Below are 16,807 nucleotides of genomic sequence, written 5' to 3' on the forward strand. Positions count from 1 at the left end.
TTTGCCATCCTCGTTTCCTCGTTTCCTGTCATGTTTTGCTGACGTGAGCGGCCCTTTTAGACCTGCGCGTTCTAATACCCATACTACCATACTACTCAGTACCTCAGAAACAAAACTAATTGTAAGTTCTATGTCAAATGCAGTATGCAAAAAACAAACAGGATCTTCTACTGCACCCAGTTGCATTTTAGCCAGCACAGTTTTCTGACTAATCTGACCCACATACAGTATATCCCTGCGCAGCCAACGTGTGAGCAAGAGGGTCAAACTTCAGGGCGCAATATGATGACGAAGTAGCATGTCCCAATCTAATGCAAGCCGGGCGCAGCAGAACATACTAGTCAGAGGATCACCAAAGTTCTGACGATGAGAGAAAGTCCTGAGGGGAGCATGAACGTCTCAACCACATTTCACTGAAATTCATCAAATGTCACTAAAACGCACAAACGTCAACCTCGTTTGTGGCGACGCTAGAGGAGAAGTCTAGGATGCATCCTCTGGAGAGCATGAATGTCCGTAGCAAATTCCGTGGCATTCTATTAAATGGTTGCTGAAGAAAGTTCATAAGTTTCCATAATAATGGTGAAAATGAAGATAAAATCTTTCTGACGAACACCGAAAACTACCTCCATTCTAAACTTCCTCAAGCCCCGATCCACACTCTCTAACGTCATCAACATACACGGCCGCCATTTTTGCTTCTGCTACAACACATTGCTGAGCTGCAGCTCCATGCGTCCTTTCTATCCGCTGCAGCTCTAAGCGGGAAAGTGCCGGGCCCATCCGCGGAGTGTCAGTTTGACCTTAAGGGTAGGTGATCGGTGTCTGGAGCTCCGCCATCACACCACTCACTCCCAGTCGGCCCTCAGAGCAGCCTCCAACCGCAGCTCCATGCTTACACTCCACAGACCTTGACATTTCAATTGCCTCTCAGTAATAAACTCTTTTCCTGGATCTATGATAAATAGCCTCGAGATAACCATGACAGTTCTTAGCACGCTTTATTATATCCATAGAACTTTCTATGTGAGCATCATCAGACTTGAGTGCAGCATTTGATACAATTGAAGATACAAATCTTAATCAAAAGGCTTGAGGAATGAGTGGGTCTCTCTGCTTCTTATCTGACGAAATCTCTAATATCAAATGAAACAATAGGCATAATGATATGATTTAAAGCTATATAACATAAATAAGATGTGCACAGGAAACTGCTCCCTCCACTGAGTGAACAGTAACGCAGCATGGATGAACTTTATTTCGACTTTACCAGAGTTCAAAACGTTTAAAAATCAAACACATAAAAATATCTTTTATCAAAAAATACATGAAAAGGAAATATTCAAAAGTTTAAGATGATTTAAAAAAATTTAAAATATATTTCATTAGAAAATGTTATATGTTTCTTTTAGCGTACACTAGCTTCTATATATAATAACCTATACTATAAATATATCAACATTTACAAGTCTAACATTGGATATTTTTTAAATATTTTTCATACACTTTAATTTTGATGGTGTACTTATTGAATTATTCATAGTTTGGGGATTTTTTTAATCCTCCTGGGGAAAGGATGGTTACAGCTGAGTCAGTGTGAAAAGAAAGTCCATGCTTTCATATGTCACTTTTGTAACTCCGTGCTCTCTGCTCCCCCCCTGTCCCTTCACAACACTGTGTCGAGCTTGTTAGCACTGGGTGCGTGTGGCCACGCGGACGAGCACAGTTAAAGTTTGCTTTAAGAGGGAAATAATGACCGGAGGACCAAGCTGCAGAGCTAAATCTAAACTGCTGACCCATGACAAGCTGTCCTCGGACCGTGAGAAACGGGCCTCTTTCCATGCCAAGAATGTGGGTGGCCCGGCGCTTCTATCTGAGGAGCCTGTTGCAGCACTGGAGCGCAACAGCAGGTTTTTAGTTTTTATTCTTTTTAATGTCTGATTTGTCTGCTGCACGATGTCATTCTTGCAATCTTGTGTCTATGTGCGGCATGCACACGGGGGAAATGTCCACTTCCACTTGTTGGGCATCTTGTGAAATGACAGCAAAAACTGGAGAAATGCAAAAACATTCACGAGGTTCAGTCACTGGAAATTCTTGAGAATTTTGATTCCTGGCTTTTTTGTTTTTTTTTGCTGATTCACAGGCCTGACACATAATCCCCCCTCCCCCCACACACACCCCTAGCACAGCACAAAGTGTGTAAGGCATTGTGCAAAGCGATGAATACTCTGGTCACAGAGCATAAGAGGCTGCACTGTGCCACTGTGTCAGTTCGCCGCTCGCACTGAAGGGGATTTCAGCTCCCTCCGGGGCTTCAAACCCAGAGGGCCATAGGGTTCAGGGTCTGTGCGAGATAGCAGGGGGGCCACGGTTCTGTGTGTGAGTCACTGCATTACGCCGACACACGAGACGCCATATGTTTTCCCACCCAGGTCAGTGAAGAACAAATGCACCGTCCCTTTTTTTTTTCAGAAGAGTTCCCACAAGTGTGTGTTTTCTCACTGCGGAGCAAGAAGCAGGTCAATTATGTCCTAAAAGGAAAAAAAGAAATGGGTCCCCTGTTGATGATTAAAACAGTTTGTGTCGAATATTAAAAACTGGGTGCAACGTTGCAAGAGGAAACTGGACGGTTCTTCTTGGACGACATGGTGATTCCTTGGTAGGCAGAAAAAGTCTCGACCTTTTTTGATGTGACAGCAAAACCCCTCAACCGATACCAACCCCAGAACTCTGGAGGCACAGCAATTTATTACCAAAAACATACTTTTATGGTCCAACAAACATTTCACCGTTGTGGGGCTTTTAGTCTTATAACAATGATGGCGCTTCAACTCTAATTCTGATCTCATTCCCACTTTAAATTTGTTGCCGAACTGCTACAAAGTGTATTTTAATTGTAATATGTGAGAAACATTAAAACATAAATCAAATTCCAGATGGATTTTGAAAGTTAATGCTTGATTTTGGGATATTTTACAAGAAAAAAATCCAACAACTCAAAGTCCTCAAAGTTGCCATCAGTAGATCGCTAATATTTTTGGTCTGGTCTCCATATGAGGACAATTTGTTGTACAATTCTGGAAATTCTGAAATTTATTTTGTCCATATTTTGGTAGCTGTGGTCAACGGCGATTGGCTGCACCCACAAAGGTCGGCGCAGCTCGGGTTCAAAGTTCAAACTAATTTGAACTTTCGGCGCAGCCTCGCCTGCGCTTGACCCACCACTGTCACTGAGGACCCGCCCCCCAAAAAAACCCCACTTTAGGGTTAAGATTCATCCTCTGGGAAACATGAATGTCTGTGCAAAATTTCATGGCAACTCATCCAACAGCTGTTGTAGCAAAGTGTTGGACTGAGAGACATCGCTATGCTAATAGAGCCACGCTGCTAATTATACAAGTGAATACTAAAAACAGAAAAAAAAAACATATAATGATGGAATTGTAGAAACACACTCTGCGCTGATGCACTTTCAATTGCTACCTGACAGCCCTTCCTCTGCCTAAGTGGTCGAGCAAAGTGTGTTTACGCTTCTCTGATGAGGGAACACATGGTGATTGGTCTTCGCTTGCCAGATTTCGAACACTCACCCTTTTAGTCTCGCCTTCCAACACTTGGACTACAGCACTCGTGCACTGCAGAAAGCACCGCAGCAAGTACTATCCGGTTAAATAGTTTCAATGCAGACGAGGAGGACATGCAGTCATGCACACAGTTAGTTTAAGTCTTGTTTGAGCATGATGTGTTTTCAGGCCTCTGGAGGCCGCAGCGTCGTCTCTTAACTGCCTCATTGCAGTCGAGTCAGAGAACACCACAGACTGAACTTTAGAGACCACATTTCATGTTCATGCTTTACCGACCGATCTCCTTTGTCAGCATCCTACAGAGAAAAAGGACAGCAAAGGCAGGAGCTCTGTGACGGTTGGTCAAAATGTCCCACGGACGGAGCGCCAATAGGCTGCTGTAAATGAGACAACTTTGTATTTCACACTCGAGTATGAAATGCGTTGCTTCCTTTTGGGTGGGGAAGTGTTCATACCCCGACACTCGAATTGCATTTGGTCAAAATGTAGCTTATCTGCGAGGTGTCAATAAGTGACAACAGGAAGCTGCTTTCTTACAGGTATTTCAGGGAGGGAGACACATTTTCTCGTTAATTTCCTGCCTACACTCAGCATTTGAATGCATGTCAATGTGAACAACAGTTCCAGCTATAAGAATGTAATAAGGTGGTAATTTATTGATTCAGGTGGGGAATCCTCTTTTTGCTCACATGTCATACCACTGGATCAGCCCTTCAGCTGGATCAATAAAGAAGCAGACAGCTATCACACCTCTTGCATCGTTTTTCATTCCAGAAACCTTAAAAAATGATCTGAGTCTTGTTTAGTTTCTCATTTTCTAGCATCTTCTGCAGCTGCAGGGTGCTCAGCTCATTTCATGCAATCTCAACTCTCTCCTCCCTCTGCACAACTTTGTGAAACTTAAAAAAGAAAAAAGAAGAAGAAGGAGAAGAAGAAAAAAACCCAGCTCTTCCTCTCGCGATAGTAGCTTCCATATGCAGCCGCCATATTCTGTGACAGTATTTTGATTCGTATCTGCTGGAAGTGAGGAAAAAGAGAAAAGTGAAGGGCTGTCGAGGGGAGGGGGGGGCTGAAGAAGAGGAGCTGTCAAAAAGTTGTTCCCGAGTCTCTGTCAAACGGCGGAGAGCTGAGGCTCGGTATCCCTCCCCTAAACGCTATTGCGAGGACACTCAAGGCCCGGGGCCTCGGTGCAGTTGGCTCTTCGTATCCCTGGTAGTAGCTGGACTCCTCTCGGCTCATCCTCTCCCAGCTCCGCGGCCCTCCGGAGGTCCGGCGGCGGTCTCGGGTGTTAGAAGGCGGCCCAGGGAGCGGAGACGGAAAGGTACGTTCCAGTAAGTTAACGACACTTTGGCCAGTTAGCAAACAGCCGGAAGAATGCCGTTATTACTTGCGGTGCTGTGAAATAAAAATGAACAAGAAGCATTTGAGCAGCTCGTGCGGTACGCGCTTTTATACGCCGTCACATTCAGTTTGAAAGAAAACTGAGTGGAAAAAAAGTTTTCAGATGTGGAAAAAGTTTTTTGTCTACAGCCAGCAGCTAGCTAGGTTAGCGTTAGCTCACTTGGAAGTGTTTGGAGGCTGTTTGCCGTCTCGGCGGAGTTGTTAAATCACTGTCTTCAGTTTAAAACACGTTGGGTAACTTTCCTCCGAAGTCCGCTTTAACGTGAATATCTGTAAATGGAGTGTATAGGTGTTTTTGTGCTTTACCATTACGCTGGCTGACGCTACATGTTTTGTAGCCCATGTTAGCCTCTTTTTTTCCATTGAGCTACCCTCTGAAACGTTGTGGATGGAAACGTTAAATCAGAAAACTGTTGCTTCACTTAACCTCAGATACGGATACTTTTGTATCTCCAACAAGCCTCAAAATGAAGCCGTTACACCTCAATTATTATCTCTTACCCCTATGCTATAACACTATTTTTTTGCGTAACGTGGAAACGTTCTCATAACTTCAGCAACGTTGAGCTAACGTTGCCAGTTCTGTAAAGTTGTGCGTCACTGAATGTATCGTACATGTCGGCTACGTTCAGCCCATGTGTGCTTCACTGTAGGCTTCCTGTCGTTTTCATAATAAGACGATGCAAGCAGAGCTCACTGGTTGCACAACTGTGGCCGAGTGCAACTAATGGAGACACACGGAACTCACCACTGTGTGTGTCTGGTTGTTTTTTAGTGAGTCACCTCACCTGTCTCAATAACTTTATCACATTGTACCTCCTGGATCAGATGTTCCTGGTAGTTGTGATGGAAACTTCTAAGGGGGGGTGGGGGGTCCTGAGCCTTTGACAGCCAAAATGACAGCTCAGTTGTTGTTGTTTGTGTATGTATGCTTGTTAAAGTTAACCAGTCATGATTTAGACTTTTCTTTCCTGTTCGATGTATTCTGGTGAAGCCACCCAGATGGACAGGGAAACACACATTTATAAGTGTTTGTTTGTAAGGCAAGAGACGGGTAATCTTTGAGATATTTTTCCTGGCTTTGCATCTACTTTTCAGTTATTTTCATGCAGTCTAAATTCTATTTAGCCATGCTGATTGCAACCAAACGTAACACAAATACTACCGTATGGTGACAGGATTTTTTTTAATTTTTTTTGTAATCACATTGTGTTATAATAAAATCTATCTTTCAATTCATGGTAGCGTTTGGGCCATTCTGGTGGTCTCCTTGGAGAGAACCCCCTTTGGGTGTGTTGAGAATCTGTTTCTCCACGCTGTGTCATCAAGGTCTTCATGTTTACATCAGCCACCAGTCAAAAGATGCAACGTGTTGTTTTGGCAGGTGATCGACCTCTGTCCAATTACTGTTTTTATTCTAAACCTGGCAGCTAAGGAATGTGAATTGCACCTCGAAACACCATTTGCGATACTGGTAACGAACAACTCTATACCTGACTGTGCTTTTTAAAAATAATCCAGGCTTTCTCACTTTAATCCCCATTCTCAGCGCACGTTGTTTGGCTTCTCCGTTACGCTTCGAGTTTATTCGCAAACGCTAAAGAGCTCCGAATCGCTTCTCCGTCGGCCTCTAAACGCCTCCAATCTAAGCCGTGCTGTCGTCGCAGCCAGAGCGTTTGGAGTGTATATCGTTCATTAGCAGCTTGTGCCTGTCTTGACTTGCAGTCAACATTGCACTTCCTGACCAATAAGCTGCCGTGGCCAACTGTTTATAGGTGCAGACCCCTAACTGAAACCATGTGTGCCTGTAGCAGGGCAAATATGTTGCTAGGAGGCCTCGCTGCTTTGCCACTCTTTGGAGACTACGCAGCGAATGCTCGCAGCCTGTATGATAAGTGCTAAATCAGGATTTTTGGTGAGGATCCGTCACACGTACAGGCTCGTTAATTGCTTTGTTTGGATGTCATTCGGCATATGCTAATTGGCTAAATCAACACGACTAAAAGCGAGGGCAAACAGATCATAGATCTAAACTCACTAGAGCGTGTTGCCTAAGTTGCCTCGATGCTTGTTGACAGTCGGAGATCGAATTGGGCTCCCTCGATGTGCTTGCTTTTGTACAACAAACAAGCAGTACTAACACTTGTGTTTAAAGAACTTTTACAACAAGCCGGGGTTGTGGCATGTCGTTCGCGAGGTCCGTGCCAATACTCGAATCTTCTTTCTTGAGAAACTTGTTTCCTGATTTATCATTTGCGGTTTGCGCAACAATTTATCACCAATCAGAGCAAAGGGGTGGGGGTGTGTAGTTTTCTCTCTTTTTTCCTTTTTCCCAAGGGGAAGGATAATTACTACATGTGAGTGTGTTTGGATGGAGCACAAATGCTTGTTGTTTGAGTCAGTTTAGCCCAGGAAACGATATTGGCTTACCTTTGTGTGTCGGAACACATTCTCTTTCTCAGAGAGGCTGCAGAGCAGTGTCGAGGTAAGACGGACCTACAATGCCAAATGGGAATGAAGTAGGTGGTTAGGGAAGGATCCATCACATTATGCCCATTGCTGCAGACTCAGGAAGAGGTTTTGGTGTTTTTAACCCTCCCCCACTCTAGTGTGTGTGTGTGTGTGTGTGTGTGGCTGTCAGGAAGAGAGGCTCTTATTGAAGCCCCCTCCCCCTGTCGAGCTCTCCCGACTTCTCCGCTTTAAATGGAGTCCTCCATTACACATGCTGCTCGTGGTCCTCTCCGGTTCAGGGGTTAAACTGCATGCATCGGGGCTGACGCTGCACAGTCCACTGCACCTCTAGCTGTCGCCTGCTCGGCGCTCGGTCATTTTGCGGAGTGCATTTCTTTTCGTCCGCAACCATGATAACTCATCATTTGAAGTTTGCTTATCTGTTGCACTGTGTAGTTGTGCATGATTAGGAATTTATTTTTGTTCTTTGTTTTTGGCCACTTGAAGGCAGAAGAAGCCCTCAGCGAGCTGACAATTCCACAGCCTTGACAAGTTGTGACTTCATAATTGCCTGTTTGCACATCCACAGGACGCTGCATAAGCTTTGTTGAAGAAAATCATCATCATTCAGAGTTGTGTTTCTGGCCACCTTTTATAGTCCAGGCTTACCTCACCTTTGAGCTTTAGTTGTTACATGCTAGGCCTTCTTGACCAGCTGGTCTCTAACTTAGTCTGTGCATGCTCGTCTGTGCTGGGCAGGTAGTCTACGTTTGGTTTATTACAGCTTGTTGACTGAAAACATCAGCCTGCTGCTGCTGCTGCTGTGACAACAGGGTTGAGGAGGTGAGGGGTGAAACTGAACCATACGGTGCATTTGTGGGCCGCGAAATCGAAACACTGTGGCTGAATGAGGCTAAAAAGCTCCATAAAGATAAAGTAGTTTGGTGATGATTCTCCAATTTGAACCTGAGCTGCCCCTTTTTGATTAGTGGATCTTTTTAATGTGGCTGTTATGTTACTTAACACTTTACTTATACGAAGTAAAGGATCAATCGATAAAATTGATCTCAATCAGGCAAAGAATGAGTAGTCCCATAACTCAGAACACAACCAATGATTCTGTGTCCGTTTGCATTAAAAAAAAAAAGTGTCAGACAATGAAGATGTATTAAATGGAGCCTTGGACAATGTTCCTATTGTCCCAGGCCATTTCTAAGTGCCGCTGAAAGTTTCCACCTGAGTTGCTGGACACATTAGTGTTTCTCCTGAGCTCTTAGTGCCTCTTGTTTGTTGTCACTGATGGCATTTCTTAAGTTGTTTATACTCGTGCGAGCATGAACGGAGGCGTTTATACTCGATGCGCTGTGCGTTGCAGCATTCTCCCAAACGTGAGAGGACGTACAAACTAAAATGTGAAGAATCAGAAAGACGAGTGTAACGCCGAGATATGCCCACAGACTGTAGGTGTAACTGGCAAAAAGCCCCAAACCAACCGTAACAATGCAGAGGAGGGATTATTATCTGTAAACTCATATCTCATATTCATGCACTACTTTATTGCCTTTGTTCAAGCCCTGTAAAGAAGGAAGTCATGTATTAAACCCATCATAAGGAAACAAAGGTTGAATATCCTGTGGACAGTTTGATTTGGCTGCAAAATATTTACTGAAATGAAGATTTTTATGACCTCCTGTTCCTAAAGCATTTAAAAGTGACCTTCTTTGTATAATCCCTAGATGTGTAAATAGTGCTTTTATGAGTGAACTATTTGTGACAGTCCCGCTTTAGACATTCTGGTGTATTTAGATCTAGAGGCTCTTCTTATTATACGACCGTTTGAGATGCTCCAACAACTGAAAGGATGTAAATGACACTGATGTGGTCATTTTAATCCCAGTTTGCATAACAAAAACCCACCCCGGTCCTTTTGAAGGGCTGTGGCCCTGGACCGCGCTCAACTTTCAAGATACTTGGGTGATAATGTGCGTGCACTCTCACTGCCGTTGCCCGATTTGTCGGGGCCTTTGTAGCCTACAATGTACAGATCCCAAGTAGTAACTCTAGCTTCACTGTGTAAAATGCTCACATTTTGGTTTTAGGCTTTTAAACTCCTTGAACTTTGCCACGCAGCACCATTCTGCCGCCGCAGGCTGCTTTACCCATGCGATGCTGTCGGGCAGTTGGTTATTTCAACGCTGTGTGCGTGGAATTTGGTTTCCCACTCTGTTGGTCTTCTGTCGTCGGGCCTCACACACTGATTGAAGCTTGTTGGCAAGAACTGTTAGTTTCAGTGATGAATACAAGAAAAAGAGATCAACAAGTGCAGAAAGTCTTCCATGTCAACGGTGTTTAGAAATGAAGAATTACTGAGTTGAATTGCTAATATCTTTATTAATTTGCTTAAGTTTTGGAGACATTAACCCTCGCATCACCGAGGTGCACAGATGGGCGAATTGTTCGGCCAAATAAGTGAACTCAAAATAGACATCTTGTGTAGTTGGCACTTGTAAATCAAGCTCCAACGCGGCGGAATAATTAAAGAGCAGCTTTTCATGCTAATGAAGTGCTTTTCGAGTTCTCCTTTGCAGAAACTCGGCTATGAAATAGGATAGTAGTGCAACCGTCAATTAAAGGAGTGTAGTGGAGCTCCGCCGCCGGTTTCTAATTGGAACCAGAGCCGCTGGTGTGTTAAACGGGCATGTTTGGAAAGACAGCGGTGCAGCTCTGGAGACACTCGGGCATTGTTAGTGGGATCAGTGTTGTGCTTCAAGCGTTCATTTCCACCCTTTGTTTCCTGATTTGTTGGTCAATAGAAGCAGCAGACCAGTAGGACTACTTTGTCCTTTATTCACAGCAGCTTTACATTAGCATGCACAAAACCTGTTTACTTCCTGTACGTTTTCACGTCATTTTTTTGCTTTACAATTACCATTTTTTACCTTTTTGATTAGTTTATTATTCAATAACTTTAAAATATAGAGGTTTTAAAGTCCCTAATCTGAGTTTTGGTCAGCTCTTTTTTTACATTTTGAATATTTCTTCTTATTCTCGGTGAACGGTCAAACGGTTAATTATTAACATCCCCGCTACTAAAAGTTAATGTTCACTCCTCATCATAGTTTATCACTAAAAGGTCAAGCTGCCAGCGGTGTCACATTGTTCCACATCAGTTAAAGTCACAGTGAGATGGAAGTTTGAGTGGCGTACTGAGGATTAAAATAAAATAAAAAATCCTTCGCATTTGACTGGACCCCTGGAAAAAGTGGGCGGGCTTATAAAGAGCTACAGAGGACTGTTGGCTCCACTCACCTCCTTCACCTGTGGTTGGATCAGTAGGAGGACGAGGTGGAGATGAAAGGGAAACAATCGGCAAAGTTTCCCTTATGACACCTCTTTTCTTTTCAGTCCACATCGCTCTGTTAGCTAATACGATCCACAAGCGGTGTTTTATACGACCGGTGTGTCTAACTAGTCGTCCCAAAGTCTCATTTGATTGGATCATTTTGCCGGATGAGTCATCCAACATTTGAAACCTTAATAGATTCTAAAGGCGCGCTAACTTTCGTTTCACTGGGACTTGAAAGGCTGTTTTTAATTGGCCGTCCGTGACTTTTCCTAGACCGTTCAAACAAACAAGCAATCAAATATTAAGTGTAATTACAAGCATCCCCTCCGATGGCTTGTTGGCTTTCTCTTACATCTACAAATCTACCGGCCTTTTTACTACTGCAACGTGTCAGCAGTGTAACCCCATGAGTGACGGCGAAGGAAGTCACAGGAAGACGATTCAGCGGTTATCTTCGGCCGCCCTGCTCCACGGAGTCGTGCACGCCGTAGCCTCTGCAGCAGGATATGTGTGTGCGACACAAACACTTCCTCCCATAGTGCATTGCCCTGAGAAGCACCTCAGTTTGCATTTTCACATTTGACCTCCCATGCTTCAATTTACTTTTTTTTGGGAGCGCAGAGGCCAACTGCCTTGTGCCATAATAAAAATAAAAATGCAGGAAGTAAAGCAGCGCACTCCATAGTTTGCAAGTTTCTTTGAAAGATACAATCTGACCTTGTTAAGCAGTTCACACTTAACAGGACCCTTTGTTGGTGGTGAGACATGCAGAAGAGCAGCAACTGGTCAACACATTTCTTTTCTCGTGTCTCCTTTCCGTGCCATGTGACAGGATGTGCATTTTGAATTGACAGCCTGATAAGATGAGGGAAGATGTCTTAAACCTCATTGGTGTACCTGTCACTGCACGGGCTTTGGCCTGGTTTGGTGTGGTCCCCTTATTGCCTCCCTTTAATCTTTATTACAGTCTCTCTGTCTTTTCTCCGCTCTGAAATAAATACTTGACTAGACACTGGCTGCACTGATCTCCACCGGAGCGTTTCCAGACCGTACATGACATCCTGAACCTGCATATTGGTTTGGGGGAGGTTGCGGAGGAGGTTAGCGTCCCTGGTTTTTGTGCAGCTTGTCTTTTGAAACACTCCAGCCTGCTAAAATGAAAGCTTCCTATAGGGGCGGACACATGATTTTAGTTTTTTGAGAAGCAGTTACTGCTTTCTGAATGAGAATCCGGTTTTATTTTCACATACAAGGAAATGAGCTAGGCAGAAATGGGCAAGGATATATTCTATGGGGTGTGCAAGGGTTTGTAGTATTAAGAACATAACGAATATGCAGTGTACTGAGATACTAGTCCAGGAGGATGTGTAATATTGTTAACAACATTAGCCACAGTGAGCTGATCAGAATGCTGAGTAAATCAACGTGGACGAGCGTTTACTAGAATAGTTTTGCGATGCATCCTTGGTGTCGGATGTCATGTGAGTAAGCAGATTGTCAGCTGACCTGCTTGTTTTCCGTACGATGGACGTTGCAGGCTGCCGTCTTATCTCTTCCCCTGCTTATCCTGCAGGTTCTGCCCCCCCCTTCCTACAACTTCTCCCTCGCAGCAGACATGAGGACAGAGAGCTCGTCTCATTCTGTGCCATCTGTAAATGCCATACAGGGACTGCTCTGTCCTTCATCATTTCTCCTACAGTCTGCTGACGGTCTTTCATCTCCCCTCAGGTTTTTTTTGTGTTTTTGTTTTGTACTCTCAAACGATGGGCAGAGGGCTTTGATCCGGTGTCCTATCAGTAACGGCGTGGGCCTCAGGCTCTCGTACTCCCTCGCTGTCTCACTCTGAAAACATATTGTCAGGGCGTGGTGGACAGCGCGGTCCACCCCAGCTGAAAAGCCTTTGTTTGTTGTGGTTCAGTGTAGCTTTGCCAATGGCAACTGCCTGTGTGTGGGTCTCCAATGAAATTCTTGCATCAGCAGCGGTCCGTTAAATGAAGACCCTGTATTCGCCGTGTGTTTTGCAACTGTTCGCATCTCGGATATAACCACCTGAGCTCCGGGGGGAAGAAAACAAACCTTACCTCCCATAACACCCCCCCCACCCCCCTCCACTGTAGATTGCACAACGGCACACTGAAAACATATGCACAAGTACAGCTTGTGGGGCCTTCATCCTCACATCCGCAGTGTGCAAAGATTAGAAAAACAAATGTATGCAGAGACTGGTTTATGGAACTAACCAGATCCAATGCGAAGAGAGGTGCATGTTGGGTAAGAGCTTGTAAAAGTGGAATCGACTAAAGAGGACGGGGGCTTTTGCACTTCCTCCCAGTCGCCCAAAGTCTCCCTTTGTCTGAAATGTTTCTGATAGTTTCCCTGTTCTCAGTCACTGATCCATGGAGACTTCTCTTCAATTTAAAGAGGGAAGCGGAGAGCTTAGTTCAGGGATATCCCTGGGTTAGCTAAGTCCACGCCGCTCCCCCTCGCCCTTTTCCTCTCTCCCTCTCTTCCATGGCGCCCTTTGGCCTCGCAAACCCAGCGGCCTGCCTCCGCTCCTGGTTAGAGATGTCATAACAGAGCTGTTCTGCTGTGGTATTCCTGAGGGGCATGTGCTGCCTTTGGTCCTGTTGTGTGTGTGTGTGTGTGTGTAGTTTGGCTGCTGTCTGCACAGCGTATCGGGCCAGTCCGGCGCTGGCACCCTCCAAGGCACACCTGTCGGTGCCAGTCTACGGAAAACCAGCTCTGTGTTGTCGTTGTCCCCCCCCGTCCCCCGTCCTCTGAAGGCTGCATTAGCATGGCCGATCACTGCCTGCACACACACACACACACACACACCCACGGCACCTCCAGGCATGGGGCAACAGTGGGTGTGTTGGAAAAGAGGGCCACGCATGCAGCCATAAAACGTGCCCATCCTGCCCGATAGAACACGGATGATTGATTGATTGAGCATCAAGTTTACTGATATTGGCAACAAGTATATCTTCCACTGCTATATTGTGCAAACTGGGGTTGTTGATCAGTGCCAGTGACTCAACAAGTTCTCAGGCAGGTGCTGACATATCTGGCCTCCAGATCTCACTGTGCAGGCCATACTTGGTTTTAGGAGACAAATTCCACAGCCCTTGTAATCTCCTCTAGCGTTTGCATTGTTTGGACCACAACACATTTCAGATACAAACTATTACAACCTTATTCAAGACGAAGGGAATTAAAGCATTTTGATACATTTATTAAACGTTTAACTAAGAACAACACTAGAAGGGTTGCAGAGTAGAAATGCTTTCAGAGCCACATTTACTGTCTTCGTTAGCACAAGGCCCAGACAACTTGTGATGATATTAAACAGAGTTGCATGACGAGTCAATTACCCCGATGTAGGTGAAAAGGGCCTGCACACACCGAGGGAGACCAGCGTGGCTCGAATGTTTTGAGAGGGCTGGAATAAGACCGCATGGCATCTCAGCCAGCAGAGGAGTCACGTGACTTGGCTGCTATTTGTCTTTTGGTTGGCCTCAAGGTGGAGAATGATACTCCTAACAGCTGCGGGAAGCATTTCCGGCGCAGGGTTTTTGCTCCTCGGCCGAGCACACGGGACGTCCAGTGAACACACACTGCAGCGGGGGATGCATCGATGGCTGCTTCTCCACCACCGATGCGTGTGTTCTCAGCACAACATGGTGTGGATTTGTGCTGGTTGTGAGGCCTTAATCTGAGTGAACCATGTCATGTTAGGACCCACTCTGCAGAAATCTGGAAGCGTTGTTTTCAATAAAAGCAGAAATTCCTTCAGATAGATTAGAAAAGCCTGTTCACCTTAATATCTGACCTTTTTATAGATTTGTTTATCAGATTTAAGTACTCATTGCCCTATTTTAGCCTAAACCCAAACCTGATGCAGCTTCTGTAATAAGGACTTGTCGGAGGTTGTGGTTAAACTGCTTCATAGAGGCCTCTTTTTATTTTTTTGTTCCTGTGTGTAATACCCCCGATAACGCCCTGAGCGGTGGAGTGAACTGATGGAATGAGCTGACCAAAGACAGAAGTGCTGTTAATGTCCTGCTGTCTGTGCTCTTCAAAGAGCATGATGACATACAGTAAGTGCATTTCGTAAGGCAATAAAGGGTGAAGATTTGGCCGTTGCATACTTGGCGTGTCATCGCTAAGCGCCTGAGTGCAGGCGCGCTCTCTGTGTGTTCAATCGCCTCGCGGTGAGTGCTGAGAGACGCCGCTGCCGCACAAAAAGCTCCGGCTGTAGCGGGCCGGAAGGTCACCGGTTTGAATCCCGGGGGCCAGCTGAGTCTGAGGAGTTGGAAGTGGATGAGAAATGCTTTTTAGTTGAAGTGGAGGGGCCTTTGAGCAAGGCACTTGGAGCTACTTGAACAGTAGAAAGCTGTATAAATCGAAATGGGGAAATAAGTCACGTGAATGAAGATTTTACCTTTTATAAACCATCGCAAAAGTGATTTAGTATCAAACTAGATGGTTGATTTAATCATTTAGAAAATGTATAACGTTTCCAAAGTATACATATAAGGGTTGCAACAAATGTTTTTTTTATAGATTATCAGCTGATTATTTCCGAGATTAATCATTCATTAACCGTCTATATAACATTAGAAGAGTGAAGAATGTTCATCACGATGTCCTAGAACCCGACTTCATCAAATCTCTTGTTTTGTCCAACAAATCGAAACCCAATCAGCTTCACTTTACTCTAATGCAAGCAGCCAATTCTCACACTTGAGAGCCTGGAAATATCATCTATTTTTGGCATTTTTGCTTCATAAATTACACTTGACTAAATGTCAATTGTTGCAGATGAATACAGGTTAAAAATCAATTATAAATCTCTTCTAAAAAAAAATCTGTTTTGTTTTGCAGGAAATATTGGGTGTGATCTTTGAGGCAGATGGCATGCTCTGTTTGCGTGGCTGCATTGTTGCACCACGGAGAAATAAGTGCGTGTGTGTGTGTGAGTGTGAGTCTTCCTCTTGAAGGTGGGGCTGTACAATGGGATTGACATGGGAGTTATGTCTGGTATTCATGGGGTTTTCTATGCAGCTTTGTTATCTCAAGGTATAGAAGGCTTTTTGAGACACCAGGCTACAAACCAGGTAATGGTCGACCTTTAGTGTACGGGGGGGGGGGGGGGGGGGGGTGTCCATACGAATCGACATGCATGTGAATCGCGGATTAATGACACAGTTTAACCATCGTAGTGTGAAATGAAGTACACGGATCACATTTAGAACTTTTGATGGTTTACACTGACTTCAAATGATTTTTGGGACAAAAAAATATAATATACCAGCTGCTATAACAAAACAAATCATCATCTTTCAATAGTCAATATGCTGAACCATTTCCCCCTGAATCTGACAGATTATAGCCTTTAATTGGATTAAATAATATGAGACATAATTATAATTATAACCACAACAAACTCTCTCTTTATCAAGATGACTGCTCAATTCCTCCAACTTCATTGGTGCATAACTGCTGACGTGATTTAAATACTTACTACCGTGCTAAAGCTTCAACTGATGACTTCTGTCAGATCCTGATTTGGACGGGTTCGATGCCAAGCTAAAGATAACCCAAATGAATCCCCGAGCTTAAGCAGCCCTTAATGAAGCTGCAGAAGTGGTACGCGGGGCTGTAACCGTGGCTCCGAAAGCGACAAATACATCTGCTGTTAGTGAATCATGAAGCGGAGGAATCCGGTGCCGCGCAGCTGGCCAGCGCCGCTGAGCGGCCCACAGAAACTCCTGGCGGAAAATCTGTTTCTGAACCTTTTTTTAGCCCACTGCCCCGCTGCAGCCCATGTGTTCCCGACCCTCACTGGTATCAGATTGGTTTTCACATAACAAAAAAAAACAACAACGAGCAGTTGCGTTGTTCTAAGCGGGGCAGTGACCAGGCGCTCGGTTTAGTAAACCTGAAACGGGCTCGGAGGGTTTTGTATCCGGTGAGCGTAGCTCACGGGCTGCTCGCACAGCGCTCTCTTCCACTTAAAAAA

The 16,807-nt window shown here is 44.7% G+C and overlaps 1 protein-coding gene across 5 annotated transcripts in view; it reads left to right on the forward strand.

Moving 5' to 3' along the window:
• Nucleotides 1-4,505: 4,505 nt before the first annotated feature.
• The window catches only part of tab2 (TGF-beta activated kinase 1 (MAP3K7) binding protein 2), a 33,877-nt gene continuing 21,575 nt past the window's right edge, over nt 4,506-16,807 (forward strand). For 3 of the 5 annotated variants that reach the window (XM_076084150.1, XM_076084154.1, XM_076084152.1), the window contains exon 1: nt 4,506-4,908. The gene's annotated coding sequence lies outside the window, so the exon portion shown is untranslated. Of the gene's footprint in view, nt 4,919-16,807 lie in introns of all 5 variants that reach the window. The other 2 variants (XM_076084151.1, XM_076084153.1) reach the window with 1 other exon arrangement.

The sequence above is a fragment of the Anarhichas minor genome, unplaced genomic scaffold, assembly GCF_050575085.1.
Source record: "Anarhichas minor isolate MPS153535 unplaced genomic scaffold, ASM5057508v1 ptg000136l, whole genome shotgun sequence".
Classification (NCBI taxonomy): domain Eukaryota; kingdom Metazoa; phylum Chordata; class Actinopteri; order Perciformes; family Anarhichadidae; genus Anarhichas; species Anarhichas minor.